Source organism: Acartia tonsa, chromosome 2 (assembly GCF_053477335.1).
Source record: "Acartia tonsa isolate MP-2025a chromosome 2, ASM5347733v1, whole genome shotgun sequence".
In the NCBI taxonomy this organism is placed as follows: Eukaryota; Metazoa; Arthropoda; class Copepoda; order Calanoida; family Acartiidae; genus Acartia; species Acartia tonsa.
The window spans coordinates 8,990,261-8,997,200 of NC_137261.1; positions in this window are offsets into that span (position 1 = coordinate 8,990,261).

The window sequence follows — 6,940 nt, forward strand, 5'->3', positions numbered from 1 at the left end:
AGGTATAGCCATGTCCACCTCACTGCTCCAGCACTGGTGGAGATACCGAGCCTCGTATCTTATGAAGACTGCCACACCATGTCCAATACTAAAATATTTAACTTTGAAGGAAAATCGGTCTCAGTGTATGAACACCAGATGTCATACACGCGTTTCATCATAAACGGGACGCTTTCTTACCCCAACGACCTCCTTAACGGCATCGACCCCGCCTGCGAGGGACACGGCGTAGCCATTAATGGCATTTTTATCCCTGGGACATTTGAGGAAAAACAAATAGGGGTCCAGGCTGAACCTGTTGAATTATTACAAACAAATGCGGGCTGTTACCTGGGTAGTCATTGGGTGGGGAACAATTGTCTAGATCACAATCTTAGATTAGGCTACGACCGAATTATCTCGGATGATAAATCTGATAACTCACAAAAATTCACTTCTCCTTGGCGAACGGTAGACATCTTTAATATTTCATTGTTTACATTTGAAGGAGAACAGGGTGACCAAAAATATCTAGTGATCGATCCCCAAATTACGCTAGCGTTAGAACTTAAAGATAAAAGGCATTTTGAAAATCTAATTCCTGAATTATCTTATTACAGAACTAATATTGATAATTTAATGGTATGGTTCACAAACTCTGTAAAACCATATTTTCCACTTTTAAACGCTAAGGAAAAAGATGACATGTTACCACTAGAGATTTTTTATTCTTACCAACAATATAGTAAATTAATTGTCCCCGAAAACCGCTGCTTACAGAACCATTTTCTGTCTAAAAGTAGTATTCAGACCCATCGTAAAAAGTTAGTTAGGGCGCTCGGTGAGCTGGATCTGGTAATACAATGCAATAACCTTAAAATCAATGTTTCTGTGGGAGAAAATCTACCCTGTTTTGTAGATCATTTTTCGGTTTCGATTAATAATAAGACTATGGGGGTATCACTGTTTTCCCGCAGATTGGTTAATACCACCCATCTAATCCCAACCAAATGTTCCGAAAATCCAATCTTCTTACATTTATACCAAGGAAAATTCATTGGGAATCAAGGGCAGGGTATGCAAATATTAAATGTAAACCAATATCTTATGGATAAACCAATTAGCCTATTTCTTTATCATTCTTGGCAAGGCCTAGAAAAAACTAATTTCTCAGAAAGCGCCAAGGAATTATACCTCAGCCAATTGGCCGCGGACTCTAATAATTTTGAAGTAAAAATTACAGACTCCTGGTTTATTCAAACGTATCATAAAGTGGTCGATTTCCTATCTAGTACTTGGTATCATATGGTGCTTGTAGTAGCAGCCATCCTTACATGGATAGGGTCGTTACTATGCGTCGCTTTTATCATCTACATATTAGCCTGCACCGAGATTCACGCGTACAAAGCAGGGGGTACGAGTGAAACACACGAATTACGAGATTTTACAAATAATGGGGAAAACTAATTTCCAAAAAATGGACGACCTATAACCAGACATATATATACCTATGAAATTGTTGTCCCTAAAGGTCGTCTTTGTAGAAATATTTCCTTATTCGGTATAAGGAATTAAAGACCTTTAATTCTAAGTTTATTATTTTTATTTTAGGATATCCCAGGCGAAATTTCCAAAGGGGTTTTCACCATTCCCATGGGGCCAGTCACCCTTCATACCGTCGTGGGTATGAAGAGGCACCCTTCTACCCAGAAGAGGACTATTATTATGACAACAATCATGGCTATCCCCAGGGCCAAGAGGAGGCCTACTATGAGCCTGATGAAAACAGGTACCCCATCCAGCCTCGAGTAAAACCGCCACGTAACCCTGAAAACCTCACTGACCTTCAGTGTGTCAGCCATGCGATACACGTCTATCGCACCGCTGGAAAAGATGTTCCCCCGGGGCTCCTTGAGCAGCAAGAAAACTTGCGGCAGGCTAAAAGTTTAGAAGCCAACAAATATTCCGACAAAGCCAGACCTAGGGTTAGGCCTTTGATGGAACAAAATATGATACCTAGGGGAGGGGAACCGCAGAAAAATCGGGTGGAATCGCCACCAAAACGTAATGCCTCACCTGAACTAGAGGTAGTCGCCGTAAAGTCAGCCCCAAAAGCGGTAGAAAAACGACCGCCAACACCAACAGGCAGCGGCGGCCCAGCAGCCAAGAAGGCTAAGGTGGAAACTCATCCGCCTCCATTACCCCCTAAAAAGAAAGAGACATTAGCAGAAAGTAAAAATGAGCCTAAAGCTTTTTGGGTGACTGCCGAGGAATGGAAAAAAGTCCTATCCTCCACCGTAAAAGAAGCAATAGAGGAAGCCCTTCTCCCTTTCCAGAGAAGTCTGGAATCTAAAATTGCTAACAATGCCTCATATGTTGAGAAAGCACACATACACCATGGCAAACGTCTTATTGAAATTTCCGCCGAATTATTGCGGAACCGCAAAACGTTGCGCGAAAAAATTCGCACCGTCTCAGAGGAGTCGACCGTCAGCTAAAAGCACCCATGTGCTCTGTTATTGAGTCCACTAGTCGACTGTTAGACCAAAATTCTGACAGGGTTATTAAATATATTAATACTCGTTGTAATATTGTAAATGTACCTGGGCAGAATGTGGCGACCATAGAGGCACCCCTTCCCACTGAGAGCGCACCCCAACCGGATGATGATGGCGTTGAGCTGATCTCCCATTATGGGTCTGAATGCTCTGATGAATACAGACCAACCAACAGGGAAGGCAATCCCGTGGTCCTTGATCCCGCAGAGGGGGAGACCAGTGACCAAGAGCTTGATGCTCAAATTAGTGAGCTCTTTCCATCTGGAATCGATCTGCCCGCTAATCCGCAGGCTGATGCTGTCCCTGAGGGCCCAGTGGCCCAGGCTCCTTGCGAAGGCATGCTGGCTCTCCAGAATGCCGTTGCTCCAGAGCTCCCAGAAGCTCCAGAAGGTCCTACTCCCTCAGAACCCAATCCTGTTGACATCGTGCGCAAGGCTATGGCCGAAATTGAGGAACCTGCGACCACAACAACCACCCGCTGAAGCAGGCGTGCCGGTCAACTGTGAGTGAACATTTCATGTTCCCTCAGAAGGAGGCGAGTGTGGCATAGTGCCTTCTTCATTCAAGTTTATGCATTTCCATCCCTGTCCACATTCCTATACTTCTCCAGCCGAGTCAGACCTACACTGATAACCGCCACCATGTTCCATCCTGCTGTATTAAGGAGTTAGTTGATTTATGTAGGCCTTTGTGTGAACATCTCACCACCAGCTTGCATTCGGTAGACTGTATACCTATATGGCTAGGTTGTCGACAGTCTTAACTCCTTATCCCTGTGCACGTGGTTTCTGTCCTATACAGAAACGTGACGCCCAAGCTTTTAATTGATATAATATTAAACTATATTCAATAAATAATCATCCTATTATTCTGCCTATTCTGACCAGTTAAATGTATAATAAATCTTGTATTTTTTTATGAAATACCTGTGTTAGATTATTAATATATAATTGCGCCGAAGCTACTCTATACTCGTATTCCGGTCTGTCTGTACATCCCCTCATACGTCAATAGTAAATATTACAAATCTTAAACGGCAACCATGATTTAACATCAATTTCTTTTTAATCTTAAGGGCTTCGATTTAATGGATGTTGTCATCCTTATTAAATATAGTTTAACAATGAATAATTTTTTTTGTAGTAGCAAAGCTACTTTATAATTCAAAATGTCCGTACGTCTTTTAGGGAAAAAAAGGGGGAAACAACATTTTCTCAGCTTCTATAAAAGATAGAAGGCTGAAACTTCTTGTAAACATTCAATCAATATGGAGCATAATTAAGTATAAAACATCCATAGCTGTCGGACTGCTGTTAAGCCGCTTATATTTTCACAACTAATTTTCTCAATGTATATTATTTCTTTTTAGTAGCAAAGCTACTCTAAAATTCGAAATGTCCGTCTGTCAGTCCGTCTGTTTGAGACAAAACGGGGGGGGGGGTGTGGAAACATGATTTCTCAGCTCCTGTAAAAGATAGAAGGCTGAAAATTCTTGTAGCTATTCACATATATATGGAGCATAATTAAGTATAACACATCCGTAGCGGTCAGACTGCTCTTTCTTTTCTTTCTTGTGATAACAGATAATCAGCTCTATAACTCACTTTGTCTGTTTGTCTATTTCACAATAGATTTTGTGCTTCGCTACTTATGGATGTTGTGACCCTTGTTTTTTTTATTTAACAGTATAGTATCAAAATTCAGTATTTATAAGTGGATTTGTAATTCAAAAATTTAAAATGTCTTTGTTAAACTTAAATATGGGGGAGGGGGGTTGTACACTTTCACAGTAACAGTGCGCTCTGAGGCCCATATACAAGATAGAGCTATGAATTATAATACTATGGGTCAGTCTAGAAATATTCTTCAAAACTTTTAATTTTGCGGTTTGGCATCTGACCACTGGTGTAATTATTCAGCTAAACTTGTAAAATTAAACATGCAATCTTGTTTTTTTTGGGGTTTGTTTTGGTTAATTATGAAAAAATATATCAACGGTAACAAAAAACTGTTGAGCTGCAAACTACCAGCCGCTGGCTGTGGCTATTAATAAATATTACAACAATTTTGCAGCTCAACAGTTTTTCGTTACTGTTGATATATTTTCTCATAATTAACTAAAATATACCCTATGGTTTAAACAAAATTAATTTTAAAGTAGCTTCGCTACTGTAAAGTTGTTTTTATAAATAATGTATTTTTTTGTGTCCATTTCTGTAGATTTAACAGGAAGGGATAGTTCATCTGCCGAGAGGTAATAAGGGAAGATATCCTTTTTTATTTATATTAACTCATATATTTAAGACTATTTGTTAAAACATTTTATCATTTTGACAAAAAAAACTAGTACAAAGAATTGCAAAGAAAGAAAGCTAGATTTTTGGAAACAGATTAATCAGTTATAGAACTAGTTAGAATAACGTCTCCAATCTAGAATTGATACCATATTTTACCCAAGTATATACTATTCCATTTATGAAAAAAAAATTTGATTTTAGACAAGGGTTTTTCCACAATCAACCTCCAGGTAAAAATTACTTGTGAAGAGCTGTACTCCTACTCAGTAATAAATGTGTTGATTTAAAGGTTTTCGATTGTCAAGCAAGTTTAAAGGAAGAGATTAAGGTATTTTTCATGTTTTAACTTTGAAAATTGTGCGTTTTAGAACAAATTTAGTATCTCCTCTTCAATGTGTTAAAGTTGATGGCGTTGCTAAAGTCAAAACGAAAAAAAATAATTTTGTATTATTTAATAACTAAATGAATTTTTTTTTGACAGACTATCAATTGTTTATGTATGTTTAACATTTTAGGATGGTTTTTAGGCATTAAAAAAAATTTCGTGAGCTCTATAATATTCCAGTTATTTTTGTCTCATTATGGAAATCTGTAGGGTGAACCTAAATTGTTAAAATTAAATTCTTTTTATAAATAATGTTTTTTTTATATAATTTTTATATACTTGTATGTATCTACCCAAAATACATTTATAACTTGTTTGATAAGACACAACTTTGAAAAGGATTTACCATTTAATCGGCTTAACTTTTCCAGCATAAGTTAGAAAATAATTTTATGGAGCGTCTTTTTCTTTTCTTTTTTCAATTTTTTTTCTTTACATATATTATTTTTTTTCTGGTAAATCTTAATAATGTCAAGCCAGCCGCAGCATTGATTGGCCGCTAATTCATTAGGAAAACAAGCTGCAAGATTTCTGATAAAAAGTTTAAAGAAAGGTTATTGATATAGTCAAAAACCATCCCGCGACGTTTTTAGGGTTTATTTTTTCAAAGGGCCCCTCCCACAAAATAGGTATAAACCTTACCTTAACATATAAGAAGCTTCGCTGTTAAGATGGACCATATCATATCGGTCCAGAAGGTAGGGAGATCTTTCATTGCACATAGACAGATAGACATCCTGTTACTTTAACATAATGATTGTATTTTTTGGCCTTTTCAAAAATATAGATGAAATTATAACATAAAAGCAGAAAAAAATGTAAAATTCAAATATAACATTTTAAACTATTTCAGGCAGCAAAGAATAAAGATTTGGTCTTACATAAGGAAGAAAATAAAAGAAGTTTTGCTTCAAATTTTACTGCAGAGTACTTACAATATAAGGTTAAAACCATCTCTTTATCTTTTTTTATGTTTTCAAGCCAAGCTCCTATCAAGTTTGCTTTGGTTTTCAGATTTGATATTTTATATTCCAACTTAAAAAGTAAAAATTATGATTTTTTTCTATTTTTTTTCTAGCTGCATCAATTTTTTTCTCTCGAAATATCTAAAATGTATAAACAAAGCAACTATAAAATTATTTTGTCTTCTTGTCTTTTAATGCAATTTTATTAGTAAATTCAAAACCATTCCTATAAATAAATGAGCAACTTACAAAGAAGAAAGAAGATTAGATACTTTTTTAATGCTTTTTGTTAGTTCAATGTTACAATTAGCTTTCTTAGGATATTTATATTCTTGTTCCAGTGTAAACCTAGCTAAGCCTTTTTGATATTGTTGAGCTATTCTCTTCAATAGACAGACAAATTTATACAATAAAGGAAGTATAAAACACACACTTAAACACACACACACACACACACACATACACATACACACACACTTAAACAAACACACATATTTGCTCGCTTTTCCACACAAAAACATTCATATACACACATTTATAAGATTTGCCTTTTTGCACAAGGTTTTTTATTTATTTTTACCTTAGTAGGTCCATAGTTTTTGGGATTAGAGTACATGCTAATCTGGTGCAAGAAACAAGTAATAATAAATCCATTTAAATAATACATCTTTTAAAATAATGTCAAAATTCATTTATGGTGTTTATTTGACCTAAAATATAAAACAACTTTTATGATCGCAGATGGTCTTGTTATTT